Source organism: Gossypium hirsutum, chromosome D12 (assembly GCF_007990345.1).
Source record: "Gossypium hirsutum isolate 1008001.06 chromosome D12, Gossypium_hirsutum_v2.1, whole genome shotgun sequence".
Taxonomy (NCBI): Eukaryota; Viridiplantae; Streptophyta; class Magnoliopsida; order Malvales; family Malvaceae; genus Gossypium; species Gossypium hirsutum.
In genome coordinates this window covers 20,344,783-20,363,858 of record NC_053448.1, presented here as the reverse complement: position 1 = coordinate 20,363,858, position 19,076 = coordinate 20,344,783, and positions in this window count along the sequence as shown.

The window sequence follows — 19,076 nt, the reverse complement described above, 5'->3', positions numbered from 1 at the left end:
ACTTTAAATTAGGGTTTTTATTTATTTAGTTTGATATAAACTGATAGTTGTAGAATAAGATGGGTTTTTAAAAGGTAACTATTTTCAAAGACACCACGTTTTTGCAATAAATGAGATTTTGGAAAATTTATAACGTTTTAAAAGTGATTAGTTTTTAATGATGCACGCTTGGAAATGAACAACCTGTTTTGGAATCACTTTTTAATAACAAAATGATTAATTGATTTTAAAGATTTCAACAACAAGTTTTATGCTAAACACCTCAATGTGACACCGCCAGATTCGGTCATAACTCCTAGGTTAGGTTTAGGGTGTTACATTTCTCCTTAATCGACTTACCACAATCCAGCACCAACTCATAGGATTATAATTTCTTTATAAGCTGAGTTAAGGTAAGTGCCTTAATCCTTAAGTTGTAAGCGGCCCTAAAACTAGCAAACTCCTTGGTTAAGGATTTGAACACTATTTCAATTTGAGTGTTTATGTCTAGTTCAACCCCATTGTTTTACGCTTCCACAAAGAACCCCATAAGTTTAAACAATATTGTTTGACCAGAGTGCTAGGTTTCTGCTAATAGTTCATCAAATTTGTAATAGCGGATTGTCGAGGCAATGCGATTTGGCCTCCAAGCAAATCCTCCAAATTTTTCATGATCTCTTTGGTAGTATAAAAATTCTCGTGTTACTTTTGCAACACACTACTCATGCTCGCTAACATATAACATCGAGCAATCGAGTCAGAATCTCTCCAATGATTTCTCACTTTAGGCAGAGCTTCAGGAGGGCACGTTTCGTCAAGAATGAATTTGTGTTTCTCACAGTTGAGAACTATAAACAAGTTCTGTTTCCATTCTAAAAAATTATCTCCATTTAATTTATTATCAGAAAGAATGCTAATAAGAGGAGTAGGAAACATATTTGAACTGAAAAAAAAAATAAAGATTCACTAATTACTATCTTTGTATTAAGCAAATATTTTTCAATTTAGCAACATATCAAAAATGCAATATGATGCATGTGTCTTATATTAAAACCTTGAAGAAACATTTTTCCATTGCTAAGATCATTCTCACACACATCAACCATGTCGCCTTAGGGTCTTATGATTAATTAGCAAGAACATGGATTACATCCAATCAATTCGTGAATCTGAATTCTCAAAACTCCACACGAAGTAACCACCGTTTAATGTTAGACCATCATTTCTAGCTTAAATATCATTTTTTGGGAAACTATTTAATAAGAGATGATCTTGAGTGTGTAACCATTGATTCAACAGCATCATAAACATGCTCTCATTTGTGAGTCATCTTGAGACAATCTCTCTGAAAGTCATGTATGACTAGTTGTCCTTAAAAGGAAATCCTATCTAGTGAACCCACATGACAAAGTTTACCTTGGGGTGCGGCCAGGGTAGAAACCGGCTCGAAACTTTATCATGCTATCACTTAAGAACCATCAATGGAGGCCGTAGGTGTTGTTCAATGACCTTCTCCCACTCAATATTTTAAAAACATACAATGTTTTTATCCCAAATTTCAAGAATGATCATACAATAGTTCTAATGACATTCTTACCTAATCTAAATGACACACTTCCAATATATGCATGTCATGCTATGATAATTTTATAATATTCACATTCATTCACAATAATCAGTCAATCATAAAAACAAAAAATTTTGATTCTCCACAGTTTCTCTTTTAAGGGAAAAACTGAAGAAGTGAATGCAAACTATGCACCAGGTAGGGTACCAAGAAAGGGAGGCGAGTCAAATTTGACCGCTTAAAAACCAAGCCTTTCCTAGCCAGAGCCAATCCTAGACATACACCTTTTCATTCCCACACTTCTCATAGTTATCGAATAACCTAAAGAAGTGAATGTAATAATACAACACATGTATTTTCTCATTACCACACTTTTTATTTTTTAAACGATCAACTATAGGTCATCTCATATATATATATCACAATTATAACATTACATAACATAAATATTATAAATATTTATAAAACAGATATATAATGAGATAGGTAATTAAAATAAAATTGCTAGCCAAGGTTACCATGGTTCTATTTCTAAAAAATAAAATTACATAATTTTTCGGCACAAGACATTCCTTGGGTCTTCAACTGCCATTGCATCTTTTCCTCGTCATGGACTCCTTTTGGAAAAATTACATTTAAGTCCTATATTCGTTTCTGGCTCACAAGAATTCTATGAATTTTTAAAAAATAGCCCTATATGGAGATAATAGTCCAAAGTCTATTTCCTAAGAACCACAACCTTTGTAATAAAAAACAATTATATAAGAAATATATAATATCGCATCCATTCCCATATATAACTCGAAACATGCATAAGATTTAAAGAATGTCACTTTCTATGTAATCAAATCATTCAAGAAGAAGAGAAATTTATTTTGATTATCTGTTTATAATTATAGATAGAACACAATCTGACTCTGATACCAACTGTTGAAAATAACGAGTTTGGAAAATACAGCGAAAAATAAATTTAGGGAAAATAGAATTTTAAATTTTTTTCCAAAACAAGATCTTGGTTGTGATATCTAAAGTAATAAACACTTAATCAAAATTTTACATTTTTTATTCATCTAGGATGAGTGCTTCGACCGAGTAGTCATCTCCTTTATCCTCAAGCCCATGTCTATTGAGTGTAGGTTCACTTCAAATCAGAAAATTTTTCACAAAAATTACCAGTGGGGTAATTTTTCTAATTTTTTTAAAATTTTGGGTCAAGTTGTAAATCAGAAAAATATCTTTAGAAATTTTCTGAAATAATCTCTTCAAAGAATTTTCTCTTTACAACTTTCTCTTGAATTCAAGTGTGTAAAATAATGACCCTAAGCTCTCTTTATACATAAAGAGTTTAGTAAGTTCAACTATAATTAAACTTAATTACTTTAATATTAAATTAATATAATATTTATCAAGATAATATTATATTAAATTTAATATTTTTTATATATAATTGGGCTGGAAAAAGTAAAACCAAAATAAAATCAAGTTTGACCCAGCTAAACAGCCCAACAAGTAAAGGAAGCTCAACAGACAAAATATCAGAAAAAGAAAACGAAAAAAAGGAAACTAAAAAAAGAAAAAGTAAAATTTAATAGAATATTAAATCTTATTAAAATAATAGAATGTTTCTCTAAAAGATAAACATTAAATTTAATTTAATATTAAGATAATTACTTTAATATTAAATTAATAAAATACTATTAAGTTAAATATTAAATTAAATTTAATATTAAACTATCAAAGAATATTATTTTTTGAATAGTTAATTTGAAATCAAATTATCTGGTAGAGTCCAGTAGGAGTGTAACTCTTCCATTGCTCAACCACTACCGGCCACTGAAACACTGCCGTTGCAGCCGCCGGCACTACCTTGTCCGGTGATGCAGGTGCAACACCTTTACGACACCCCAAGCCGGTTCGATTACTACCGGTTGTTCCGGGTTAGTGATGACCTGATCGATCCAATCTACCCACCAATTGGACCAATGACCCAATTTCACATATCGGGCCTAGTTCGACCAGTTTTTGGGTCTTGGTCTTGATTTTGGGCTCCCAGGCCCAATTTAAGATATTAGGTCCAATTTTCAAGTTCAATTACCCATTGGGTCAATTGTCTGACTTGAAAATTAATTGTTAAAAATATCATATTAATTTTAATTAATTTGATTAATTTAATTTTACTTGATCAAAACTAATATTTTCAAAAATCATTTAGATTTTAAAAATTAATTTTTTAAGAAAATTATTTAATCAAGTTCTATAATTAAACATTTCTCACGATCACCTAATTTAATTCCACATAGAATAAATCGACCCAATTAAATTATTTCCAAAGTCATAGGATTTTCTTCTGATTCAAATGTTGTTCGATCAAGCTTTTGTTAAGCTAGCGGAGGAACCAATCGAACATATACAATTAGGCTCTTGTACTTTCAATTATTTCCAGAAGCATCATTTCAATAATTGACAATTACTTCATCATGGAGTCAATCTACAAGAAGTACCATGATTGAAAACTCCTTATTGTATATCCTTTACGAAAACAATTCATCCAACTGTTTTGTCCAATGACCTCGTCATATATGTGTTACCCACATAAGATAACCTTGGTTCCTTTGAGTTAAATCCGTTTACTCAATATAATTTTATTTTATCTCATTGTCACCACTGAGTCTTCTTAATGATTAATATGATCACTGTTAACAAATGAATGTGATAAATTGGTCGTTCGAGAACCATGACATACACAAGTCAAGTACCCAACATATCGGTTTTGGGCTCGATCATCTTTAGAGCATAAATATCCACTTATACCAAAGCACATGAGTTGCATACACTCAGGATTTAGGTAAACCACACCATGAACGCCACAAGTGAGTTAATTCACAAACATATTCAAAATCAACTCATCTTGGGTCCAGTCTAATGTATCATTCTACCAATGAATACATCTATGTCTCTACTTATGGAGTAAACTGTCCAATAACCAATACTAGTCATCTCCCCAATTGGAATTGTAGACGATATAATAATCCTTCTCAGTATTTGAATTAAACGCTCACTTTGATTCTTTTATGTGATTGTAGACTCATTTAGATTATCTCCTGAAGTAAGTTATCTTTCTCGCAATGTAAACATTCTTAAAATGCCACTTATCTTTAGTTTGAACTTACACAATCAATGAGCTAATATTATCTTGTCACAATATTACTATGCATGCAAAATATAAAAGATAGAAATACAAAAGACATAATAGTGAAATGTGAAATTAACTTTATTTATTTATTCATTGTTCAAATAAATAGAAAACAGTTACATGTTTACTACAAGATGGACACATTTTCCAACACATTCATCATTTAAAACATGCTCAAATACACTATTACATAGAATAATAAAATTTGACCCTATCAAGTGAATGATCATGCTATCATACAAGTGCTAACTCTAAAATAATTTACTCAACATGCCATATTTGTATATCATGATTTTCTAAACGTCGTATATGAACCATTTGGTCATTTTAAACATGCCAAAACTTTCAGAATACAATTCAAACATTCTTATCACTCTTTAACCAAGCTTCATGCAATTCTTTATCATAAAATTCCAACCAACATCATGCATATTCAATGTTAATCACATGCGTAAAAAATATAAACCAATATCAAAGTCTAAAGTCCATTTTTACTATTTAAAAAATAAAAGATTATTCCTCCAAAAGCAACCCATATTTCCTTTATTAAAGGAGTTCAAAAACCACAAGCACATACTCAACCACAATGCCTTGTTGGATCACCACTCTTGCCTACTTCCCCCTCCTCAATAGAGATATTTTTCTGCAAAACATTTAAACACAAGTGTGAGCTTTACAAGCTTAGTGAATGCTCAAGAAATGCTACAATGAACCACGTTATCAATAGTTAACAAAAAGTATACTAAAGGCAACCATTCATAGCACTTTTAAGCATAATTTAGACAATTCAATATTGATATACTGGCTACTTGAGACTTATAAAATAGATAAGAAAACACATTTCCTTGGACAAATGAATATTCTTATATAGCCTCATTATGACTCAAAGATTCTATATGTCCTAATCAAAGTGTAGCATTCTATATGTCCTAATCAAAGTGTAGCATAAAGCTAACACTCTCTAACACACCAACATGTCCCATGAATAGAGTCAATGCTCAACATTCCCTTATCTCTCCAACATGTCTCATATATTAAGCACATGTGTGTGTACTCAAATCCTATGGCATGCCAACTATATCTAATGATTTCAAGAGATCACAAGGCCAACATATCCACTTATATAAAATTTATTTACTGTTTTATGCACCTTTTCACTTGTTCATGTTCATCATATTCACAACACAATCACAATCACATTAAATGCACTTGCAAGTGCCAACACAATCTCAATGAGCCACAATCACATTAGATATCATATGCGTGCATAAAACTACCAATGCTCATATCATATGCTGACATAAACACATAACACTTGCTATAATAGCTTATCATATATCACCTATCACATCACATATGCATTATTTACAAAATAAAACAAGATCGAGTAAGAGTACTTACACTCGAAACTTAGGATAGGTGTTTAGGCTAACCTAAGCTCCCAATTTACTTATTGAAATGTGCTTACAATCAACAACTCCAGATCACTCACCGATTAGCTTTCACTTTCTTGCCAAAAGCTTAAACTAGCTTCGTTTTGTCTTACGCCTTACTCGTAGAGGGCTCAGATGGATTTGTAACTTTGCATACACATTAAGCACATGGTCATTAACAACAAAAAATAGATTCAAATCTCAAAAAAAATGTAGATCCATCCTATCCTCTTATAAACCGAAAATCTAACTAGATTTATCGTAATCCTAGATTTCTTGATCGATTCTTGTTTCCTTTACTTAAAATTTATTCTAATCATCTTATTAGTCATTTTAGAATAGATCTAAACCACTTAGAACACCTAGAAACTCAATTTTCAATTTTATGAAAAAATCACCTTATATGAACATTCGAGAGCAAAAATCATCAAATATTTAAAATCTCATAATGATTTGTTAAAGTAAGATTAGAAACCTCTTAGTCGTATCAAAACAAGATGGAAATCACTTAGAAAAAAAGATTAAACTTAGAAAACCAAATTTTACCATTTTTTGGCTCAATTTCAACTTAAATAATTATATATTTAGAAATATCATTTTAAAGGATCAAATCTTGATTAGAAAAGCAACATGTAAGACAATATAGTTAAGAAACATAATCTCACCTTGATTGGAGAAGAAAAATGAACTAAAGCTTCAATTTCTTGAAAATCTTTTAGAAAAGAAAAAGAAATTGATGAAGATTTTGGGAGATTTCTCGAGAGTAGATTTGGTGTTTGGGAGGAGAGAAAATAATAAATTTGTTTAGAGAGAAAAATGCATAGGTTTGTTTTTGGAAAAATTTAAAATGAGAGAACGAGGGAGGGAAAAGAACGTGGGTGGTTTATAATTGCAAGGAAAAAACTAATTTTTGAAACTTCGATGAAATTGCTTTTGGGAAACTTTTAAGTTTGACCCTTTTACAAATTAACCCCCTTTTAATTAAAACATCTTTTTCTTAATTATTTTTAGATTCGAATTTATTTTTAAAATTTGTTTTAAGGAAAAATGATTTTCAGTCACTTAATTTTAAACTCTTGAACCTAATTTTATGCCACTATTTTTTGAAAATAATTTCGGGATCTGAATTGAATACCTGGTTCACTAACTCAAATCTACCAGAGCGAATTTTGGGATGTGACAATTCTTTTCACAAGAAGAGCTTCAGTGACCTAACAATGTTTACCTATAACACTCATATACATATATATATATGTATGTATGTACACATTGTTGAGGGAGATTTGTAGATTGATTATGGGTTATTGTTGTTTTATGTTTGGATTGTAATTTTTTTAAATTATTATATGAGATGAAAATGATGTGTATGAAAAATAAATATTAGAAAAAGTTATTAACTTAATAATCACATCATCTAAGTGTTAAGTATTTAACGATTTTGACTTAAAAAATAATTAGGGAAAGTTGGGTGATCATTTTGTAACTTCTTAAAGTTGGGTGACTTAATAAGAAAGTTTTTAATAGTTGAGTGACTATTTATATAGTTTACCCTTATTTTTAAACTCACATCTATAGTCCAAATCCGATTCCATATGCATACCTATATGATACAATTTCTAGTATACATAAAAGATTTAAAAAATATAAAAAAAATAAAATATATAAAAAGTTTAAAAATAATAAAAAACAAATATAAAAGATTAATTTAAATATATATTCTAAATTTGCACCAGATAAATTTTTATCTAAAAATTATAAAATAATTTAAAATAATATTTATAATATAAAAGTACGAGAGTATATATGAAAACATTGAGATTTGGGTTAATTCTTTGAGTTCCAAAATGTTTTTTTTAGTTATCAATTATTTTGATATTGCATTTAATTGTATTAAACATATTTTTTTATGTTCACATTTAAATCTATGGTAACTAATATTATATTAACTATTATATTGTCTTTGAATTTTTAAATCAATATTATATTAATTGTTGTTTATATTCACATTTGATTTCTAATATATGCATACACATAATTCTTAATTATGAAAATTATAATTTTATAAACATTAATAACTACACAAAATTCTATTTAATTCTTATACTACGTTTACTTAATAAATAAATAAATAATTCGTTACCATACATATTACAACTATTTTCTTTTAAAAATTCCCTTTTTACATGACAATTATAAGGGGTCATGATTACTATATAGATTACAACTATTTTCTTTTCTCATAGTAACCATCTGTATTACCATATGTATTACAACTATTTCAATATTGACAACTTTATGATTGCAAAGTATATAAAAGATTATTAGTTTTGTTATACAATATGTGTAATACAGAGATATTACACATTTTATTATACAATTATTATTATGCTAATATTGCATTTGATCTACCATAAATTACACTACATTTACATCCCTTTTTACACATAATTGTAGCTTGTTTAATACTAAATCAAATCAACTTAGTATATATCTATGTTTTCATGCTTGAAGTAGTGATTTATCCTTTTTAGTAGTTTTTTATTACATCTTAGATATCTAAATAAGGTTACATACACTTGTAGCACAAATCAGGAGCTAAAGATGCATATTTGGGTCGAAAATGCTGCCTATGTCGTGACACTGAAGACAGAAGCAAAAACAAGTTCTGGAATGAAACTGTCTGCTGTGTCTCGACACCAACCTATCTTGCAACACCACAGACTTATGTTGCAACATGACTTCTGCGCAGCCCAAATATCCCTACATGTGACAACTGCATTTTTTATGGCAATTAGGAGTATTTTTCCTAGTCAAACTCTAAGTACTTCAAGGATAATTTAGGTACTTTAATATTCCGAGTTTAGCCTATATAAAGGCCATTGTAACCAAATTAAACACACAATTTTAGGGAGACAGAAATTATTCTTGGGTTTTTATTTCGTTCTTAGCTTTTGCTTAGTTTACGTTATGTTCTTGTAATCAGAAGATCCTATTTTGAAGTGAGACTTTCGTGAGCAGAGATTGTTTCTGAGCCACGCTTTCATCGATAAATCCATGAACATCTCTTTCATTTATTCTATTATTTATATTTCTTTCTTTAATATCATTAATTTAATGTTTGTGTAAAGATTAGAATCAATTTATGCTTTAACATATTTCGCATGTTTCAAGTGTTTTAATCTCATTAATTAAGTGAAAGGTAAAGTTTAATTTGGATTGGTTGGATCTGGTTGAGTGCAATTAAACCCTAGGATTGATAATCCTAGGAAGTTATTTAGGTAGATATGAACCCGAAATCGATATAGTCTACCAAGCATAACTTAGTAGATTAGTTGTTAGGGAAGGAAGAACTTAAACCCTAGTTTTGATGACCCTAGGAAGTTGTATAGATGAGAATTAACTCGAACTCGGTATTGCCTATTCGTGAAAACCTTACCCTTCCCCGGTCTGAATTGTGTCATCGAGAGATGAGTAGTTCTTGCCGACTAGCTAGGTTAGTAAAAGCCTGAGAAGCCCTAATAGGATAATTAGTAGCCAATTATTTATAACTCTACATCAATAATTAATTATGTAAAGCAATTAGATCTAGGCTAAAGAAACTCACATAGTTGAAACAAGGGATAGGAGAAGTCGGTACATGAACTTAGGAGTAGATTAGGTTTAGTTCAATTCATTTAGTTTATTATTACTATTATTATTGTCGAAACCATTTTTTTTTAAAAACAAAAATTTTAGGTTGTCGACTTTTTAAAAAAATTAAAATTGGGAGTCACCACCAATCTTTTATTTAGGTGTGATTGGGTCACCTAAAAACGACTTTGGTCTACGAATTTTAGAAAAAACGGGTCCGGGAGTCGGTTACATATGAGGAAAGATTAGCACCCTCATTATGCCCAAAAAATGGTACCTAGTTAATTAATTAATGTCTTAAGGTCGAAAATTTTAAAAATATAATCTTCAAAAACTTAAAATGTTGCATATTAAGACCCTTTTCAATTCAGAGAAGCAAAAATGCCACACCCAATACGTTAGGGCACAACATTCCAATTTCCTCCAAAATGAATTAGGTCAGAATACTTATACAATAAAACTTTTAAAGAACATCCACTCATCCAAGATTTAAGAAATCACACCCAATACGTTAGGGCACGATCCTTTTAGAATCCCAAACTCGGAATATTTCCTTTACTTTAAAAGAACATCCACTTATCCAAGATTTAAGAAATCACACCCAATACGTTAGGGCACAATTCCTTTAGAATCTCAAACTCGGAATATTCCTTCATGATTTCTTAAAAAAAAATCTTCATTTCGAGAAATCAATGCGTCACATCCAATACGTTAGGACACAACGTGTTGAATTCCCAATAATAAGTTTATTTTGATTTAAAGAATATCCATTTTGAAAGAGTTTGATTTTTTTTAAAAAAAATCGAGTAAAAAATGTAATGTTATGCTACATTAAATATAAATACTATGATAGCATAGAGATGTTGCAAATATATGAACAAATGAATAACAAATGACATATAATATATCAAATAAATGTGCAATATAAATATATAATAAATGAAATTACAAAGAATTAGAAGCATACATATGAATTTTCATGTAAAACTTGATTTATAAAATTTATAATGTACTTATAAGAACATAATAAAAAATTATTAAATGATGTCAACATTATTAAAATAAAAAAAATAAAAAATGTATACATATAAATATGAATAAAACTTTAGTTTTTTTAAAAAAAAATATAAATGCGCATAAAGCACATACATATGTTTTTATTTTAATTACAAAAAAAACAATTATATTATTAAAATTAATTAAACAAAATAAAAAAACCAAATTGAACAGTAATTGAAAAACTTCGGGGCAAATCCGTGAATAAATGAAACCCCAGGGACTAAATCGAAACGCGAATTACATAGAAGGCTGGAAGGAAAATTTTCCCTTCTCCTCTAAAACGGTGTCGTTTCAAAAAGGGTTAAATTGAAATTAAAATAAATTAAAGAGCGAATTTAAAAGATAAAGAAAACCTAATTATAAAGACATTTAAAGGCGGAGGGGCTAAAAGTGCAATTTGCCCCTCCGTATAAAAACACGCGGATCCTGGGTCCGGGTCGGGTCGATGCGCGAATCCTCCCCTCAAAACGGCGTCGTTTTCAATTGGCTATTTAAGCCAAAATTAAAGCTAAATTTCATTTCAAAACCCTTTTTTGAAAACAACCTAAGTTTTTCAAAAAAAAAACTCTCTCAGCCTTTCCGTCCTCCGACCATCGGTCGGTCATCGGACGGTCACCGGCCACCGCGCCGACCGCCATTCTCCGGCACCGGCACCGCCGTCTGCGGTGGCCGAAAAAGGAAAAAAATCCTCTTTAAGCCTTCTCGACCCCCTTTGCCCAAATATGGGCTTGAAACCTTCAAAATAGAGGCAGAGACGCCTCAAGAACTCGAGAAACCTTTCGGTTTCTGACCGTCTTTCCTCGGAGACGGCTACCTCAGCCTTCCAACGGCGCAACAGACCCTAACGTCGGTATGTTTCCCTCCTTTATTTTATTTTGGTAAAAGTATATAAACAAACAATAACTAATAAATAAATAACAAAATAAAAAAACAACCTTAGATTTCGTTGTTTCTCTCTGTTTGTGTTGCAAAGAATAGTTCTTTTTATTGATTTTTCCAAAATCTCATCCTGTTTACAGTGCTCTAATGGCCTTTTTATAGCCATAATAATAAAAGAAATAAAGGAACAAATCTCCTTCCGATTTGATTTGCCAATCTTTGATTCCCTTACCATTTTTGTGTTTGCAGGTGAAGATCGGGTAGAGATTTGGAGCTTGCGGTGCTTGAGGATTTCCCTAGAATCCCTAGGGTTTCTGACTAACGTTTTGGGCACTTTGGGCCACACATAATTGGGCCCCCGTGCCTTGGGCCCCTGCTGTATTTTGGATTTGGGCCATATAGGCCAATGTAATTTGAGCCCTTTTAGGCCCGGGCAAAATCTGTTATTACAGTTGCCCCTCTTTGCTTGTTGTCGGGTACCGAGAATAGAGCAAAGACCAAAAACAATTTTGCCCGGTCGTACTGGACTTTGGTATTCCTTCCTACTGCATCTTCAGAGGGACAGGAACTAGTGCTTCAATCTACTCCTCTGCAACTTCAGGGAAATAAGACTTGTAGCTTTAGCTTGATCTACCAGTCTGCTCTACTACAACTTCATGGAGATAGGATTGTCGGCTTTAATCTGCTCCACTGCAACTTCAGAGAGATAAGATTTTCCATCTTCAGTTTGCCTCACTGCAACTTCAGGAGGATAAGACTTGTTTTGCTTAGTCTGCTCCACTGCAACTACAGGGAGATAAGACTAGATGCGATCTACTCTCTGCAACTTCAGGGAGATAAGATCTGAGGTTTTAATCCACTCCACTGTAACTTCAGGGAGATAGGATTGTCGGCTTTAATCTGCTCCACTGTAACTTCAGGGAGATAAGATGTGCCTTCTTCAGTCTGCCTCACTGCAACTTCAAGAGGATAAGACTTGCTTTGCTTAGTCTGCTCCACTGCAACTTCAGGGAGATAAGACTAGATGCGATCTACTCTCTGTAACTTCAAGGAGATAAGATCTGAGGTTTTAATCCACTCCACTGTAACTTCAGGGAGATAGGATTGTCGGCTTTAATATGCTCCACTGTAACTTCAGGGAGATAAGATTTGCCATCTTCAGCCTGCCTCACTGCAACTTCAGGAGGATAAGACTCGCTTTGTTTAGTCTGCTTCACTGCAACTTCAGGGAGATAAGACTAGATGCGATCTGCTCTCTGCAACTTCAGAGAGATAAGATCTGAGGTTTTAATCCGCTCCACTACAACTTTAAGGAGATAGAAATCAATTTATTATCTTCACTGATCTGCTCTCTGGGGAACATGACCTGTATAGTGAACCTAATTATGCCTAATGATTAGGATGGCATAAAAATGCATCAAATGCTCCTAACTAGACATGTGTGAATAACATTTGAATGAATGCAGAATGTCATTTTTCAAGAGTTATCATTTTTTATTAAGGTTTTGTCGCTGACGTCTTTTGCTTGGCTGTTATTTCCAAAAAACGCTTAATCAAATTGCCCCCCGTTGTGCACCCCAAAGCTCTACTCTCTAGGACGCAGAATTCGTACTATATTCCTTCCCCCGTGGCTTTAAGAGTAGGAAAATTTTGACTCTTCTCAGTCTTCTCCTATTGTAATTCAAGGATTTGTTCACACCACTCTCAGGGTGTCCTACCAAATATTCATGCCCAAATAAGGAACTTCCTTTCTATAGGGGATTTCTTACTGTCTGATTCGATATTTAGACAACCAAATATAAAAAAGCAGTCTTAATTTGGACTTCTCCTTCTTAGGCTCTTTAATCTTTGAACTTAGGGTGTTCTTAAACAATAGCTCTGTTTCAGATTACTAAATTATTTAGAAATTCCCAAAGTAGTATACAAAACTTCTTTTGTGAAATATTATTAGTCCATCAATCATTATTCTAATGCGACATGCTGGCACAAGAATTAAAAATACTGAGTAAGAGATGAATTAATTCACGAATTTATTGATAGTAAGTGTCTTGAAAAGAAAAAAGTATTCAAGAACAGCGAAGAATGAAGTTTTTACAAGAACCAAAAAATTTGGTAAAAATATTATGAAGACTAAGTGCTTTGGATATCGCCGCTTGAACTTCTCCATGCAAGCCGAGAACCATTCTGAATTTAACATGTGTTTAAGGGATCCACAGTACTCTGTCGATGCCTCAAGATGTCGTATACCCTTGTTGACTTAAGTGAAGCAAGATCACCATATGCCCCAATCTGACAATGTTTGAGCCACCCTTTCCGGGTTTTCAACTCAAGCCCCCTTTGGTCTCAAAGTGCCCTTTTCAGGTTTTCACCTTGGCCTCTCCTCTTTTTTTTTAGAGGAAATCAAAGCGCCCTTTGCGGGTTTTCACCTTGATTCCTCTCTTCTTTCAAGTGAAATATTTCTTGACCGAATCTGAATTTACAGGATTCGGAAGATCTTTGCCATCCATTTGACTCAAAATCAAAGCGCCTCCAGAAAAAGTCTTTTTCACGACATAAGGTCCTTCCCAGTTTGGCATCCATTTCCCTCTGATATCCTTTTGTAGAGGGAGGATATTTTTCAGAACCAAATCCCCTTCATGAAATTCTCTGGGACGAACCTTCTTATTGTAAGCTCGCATCATTCGCTTCTGATACATTTGGCCATGACGAATGGCTTTTAATCTTTTCTCTTCAATCAGGTTCAGTTGGTCATACCGAGATTGGATCCATTCGGCTTCATCCAATTTTAACTCAGCCAATACCCGAAGAGAAGGAATTTCAACCTCAATGGGTAACACTGCCTCCATTCCATAAACCAAAGAAAAAGGTGTTGCCCCAGTAGAAGTCCTGATAGATGTTCGGTAAGCAAGAAGAGCGAAATGTAACTTTTCATGCCAATCTTTGTAAGTTTCAGCCATTTTTGCCACGATTTTCTTGATATTTTTATTCGCCGCTTCCACTGCACCATTCATTTTCGGGCGATACGGTGATGAATTATGGTGTCTAATGTTGAACTGGCCGCAGACTTCTGCTATTGTGCTATTATTTAGATTCAACGCATTGTCAGATATGATCCTTTCAGGCATTCCATATCGACATATGATCTCCTTCTTCAAAAACTTACTGACTGCTGACTTCGTGACATTAGCATATGAGGCTGCTTCTACCCGCTTAGTGAAATAATCAATAACCACAAAAATGAAACGATGTCCATTAGAAGCCTTCGGTGATATTGGTCCAATGACGTCTATACCCCACATGGAGAAAGGCCATGGAGAAGTCATGACGTGAAGAGGAGAAGGAGGCGTGTGCATTTTATCCCCATAAATTTGGCATTTATGGCATTTCTTGGCATGATTGATGCAATCTCCCTCCATGGTGGACCGGTAATACCCGAATCTCATAATCTGTCTAGCCATGGTGAATCCATTAGCGTGCATTCCACAAACGCCCTCATAGACTTCTTCCAAAATTTCCTTAGCCTCTACAACGTCCACGCATCTCAACAGTACTCGATCCTTTCCCCTTTTGTATAGGATCCCCCCATCTAAGACATAGTCAATAGCTAGCCTCCTCAATGTCCTCTTATCATTCTCCGTTGCCTGATCAGGATATTCGCGATTCTTCACATATTGCAATATATCTTGGTACCAGGGATGATTATCATTCTCTGCCTCATCAATATTGTAACAGTGGGCTGGGATCTCATAAATACTAATTTGAATAAGCTTCATGTCATCTAATTGATTCACTTTAATCATGGAAGCTACAGTAGCAAGAGCATCTGCCATTTGATTTTCTTCTCGAGGGAGATAACAGAAAGTAATGTTGTCAAACTCTTCGATCAATCCCAAAACCAATCTCCGGTAACGGATCAATTTAGGATCTCTCGTCTCCCATTCCCCTCTTAGCTGATATATTACCAATGCTGAGTCTTCGTACACCTCTAATGTCTTGATTTTCTGCTCTATGGCTGCCCGTAGACCCATGATGCAAGCTTCATATTCTGCCATGTTATTAGTGCAATCAAAGTCTAATTTACTGGTGAAAGGATGATAATCTCCATTCGGAGACACCAGGACTGCCCCAATCCCATTGCCTAATGCATTCGATGCTCCGTCAAAGTTTAATCTCCAAGAATGTTGATCCTCTTCAGCATTTTCCACATACATTAAATCCTCATTCGGGAAATCAAAGTCTAGAGGCTCATAATCTTCCAGAGCCCTGCTAGCCAAGAAATCTGCTATCGCACTTCCCTTGATGGCCTTCTGACTTACATATACAATATCAAACTCAGAGAGCAAGATTTGCCATCTAGCCATTCTTCCATTCAATGTTGTCGACTCCATCATATACTTCAAAGGGTCTAATTTTGAGATTAGCCAAGTCGTATGATAAAGTAAGTATTGCCTCAACTTTTTGGTCGTCCAAATCAGGGCGCAACACAATTTTTCGATAGGCGAATATCTCATTTCACAATCGGTGAATTTCTTACTGAGATAGTAAATTGCCTTTTCTTTCTTTCTAGTCGTATCATGTTGACCCAGCACACATCCCATAGAGTTTTTGAACACTGTTAAATACAAAATCAAGGGTCTATCTGGGCTGGGTGGTGACAGAACTGGGGTATTGGATAAGTATTGCTTTATCTTTTCAAAGGCTTTTTGACACTCTTCATTCTAAACGGCAGGATTATGTTTCTTCAAAAGGCGAAATATGGGATGACATTTTTCGGTCAACTGTGAAATCAACCGAGCAATGTAATTCAGTCTTCCCAAGAAACCCCGAACTTCTTTCTGGGTACGTGGTGGCGATAAATCTCATATTGCTTTGACTTTGTCTAGATCGATCTCAATTCCCTTTTCGCTGACTACGAAGCCTAACAGCTTTCCTAATCTAGCTCTAAAGGTGCACTTTGTCGGATTAAGCTTGAGCTGGAACTTCCTTAATCTTAAGAACAATCTTCTCAGGTCTGCGCATGTTCCTCCTCTGTTCTGGATTTGGCAATCATATCATCAACATACACCCCGATTTCTTTGTGCATCATATCATGGAACAAGGCTACCATGGCTCTCTGATATGTTGCTCTCGCGTTCTTTAATCCAAATGGCATCACCTTATAGCAAAACGTTCCCCATAAAGTAATGAGCGTAGTCTTTCCCATATCTTCTGGATGCATCTTTATCTGATTATATCCTGAGAACCCATCCATAAAAGAAAACAATGAAAATCCCGCCGTATTATCCACCAGAGTATCAACATGTGGCAATGGAAAGTTGTCCTTTGGGCTTGCTTTGTTCAAATCCCTGTAATCGATGCACATTCGTACTTTTTCATCTTTCCTAGGGACTGGGACGATATTAGCTACCCACTCAGAATATTTGATTTCCTGCAAAAAACCAGCATCAAACTGTTTCTTAACCTCCTCTTTTATTTTAACCACAATATCAGGCCTCATTCTTCTGAGCTTCTGTTGAACTGGTTTGCAATCCTATTTTATAGGTAAGCAATGCACTACAATGTCAGCACTCAATCCCAGCATATCCTGGTATGACCATGCAAAGATATCTTTGAATTCATGAAGTAATTCAATGAGGTCTCGTCTTGTTTTTGCGAGAATTTCAGTTCCAATTTTCACCTTTTTCCCTTCTTCCGGGCTCACAACTTCTACTGTCTCTTTGTGAGGTAGGATTTGCTTTTCTTCTTGTTCCACCATCCTCAACAAGTCCAAAGATAGATCATCCTCTTCATCACCTTCAAAGTCGTGCGATCCCTCTAAACACATATTTCGTTCAAAAGGGCACTCTGAGCTTGTAGTAGTGTCATTCACGTCATTGATACACAGAGACCTATTAGGGTTACCAAAAGAATGTATGAATTTATGTACAATTTATTTATGTAATGAAAGAATATATTTTAGGCGTATGAAAGAATGAAAGAATATTTACTCGAAATAATTACAAAGATGTTTTTTTATTAAAATAATGATTTTTAAACATAAGCCTATTTCACAAAAGAATTCTTGCTATTTCTAGGCTAAAACAACAAGTTTGTTCTTGAATATTACTCTGAGACAGTTCTAAAGACTTTAGGTATTTCTTCCGTGGTCCAATTGTCTAGAACACTCACAGGCTCATAAGGACGAATGTCCAGCCAACTTCTCTCTTCATTCCCAAGCTCATGAATGGCATTAATGTGCATATTTCCCAAGGTCTCCTCGATGCTTTCCTCAACCGATTTCTTTCTCTCCTAATGAATGATTCCTCCATATACAAAAATTTTGGATATGTGGGGAATTTTCATTGGCTCCCACTTAGCTTCCTCCCTATTCAAACGCGCCCTTCTTCTTTCCTGCCTTTTTTCTATCTCCTTCTTTATTTGTCCTCTATCCGGCTTGTATCTTAAGCCAAAATGATCTTGATTTTCTTTCAGCATTGGAACCTCAGTCTTCCCTTGAAGATATCTCCCCAGCCCTCTTCCGGGTAAAGCTCCTTTTCCTACCAACAATTGTAAACTCATCTCTGTGGTTTTGGATAATATTGGAGCCACAATTTTGCTCCCTTCAGGAACAAATGCCGCATTTACAAACTCCAAAGATTGAAATGAGCTTTCAACTGACTCGTCATTGGTCTCCACGTACGGCATCTCATTGGATACAGTTGCTATTATATCCTCTTCGGCTTTTATTGTCACTAGCCGACCATCTAACACTAACTTCAACATCTGATGTAATGATGACGAAACTGCCCCTACCGAATGTATCCATGGTCTTCCTAATAAGCAGCTATAGGAAGGTTTGATGTCCATCACAATAAAATCTACCTCATAAACTGTTGGACCAATCAGTAAGGGTACCTCAATCCTTCCCATGACCTTCCTTTCTGTACCGTCAAATGCCCTCACTACATTTTGACACGTTTTCATGTGCGAACTGTCTATAGGTAGCCTATTAAATGTGAATAACGGCAATACGTTCAAAGCTAATCCATTGTCAATCAGTACTCCTGGCAAAATACGCCCCTTGCATCGTGCAGTGATATGCAAAGTCTTGGTAGATCCCATGCCCCCTGAAGGTATTTCATCATCATTGAAAAATATGAATTATCAGCACTGATATTATTGACCAACCAATCTAGCTTACCGATAAAAATATCCTTGGACACATAGGTTTCATTTAGCATCTTCATCAACGTATTTCGATGCACTTCTGAACTCAAGAGTAAGGACAGTACAGATATAGGGGCCGGTTGTTTATGCAACTGCTCAACGACAGTATACTCACTATGCTTTAAAAATT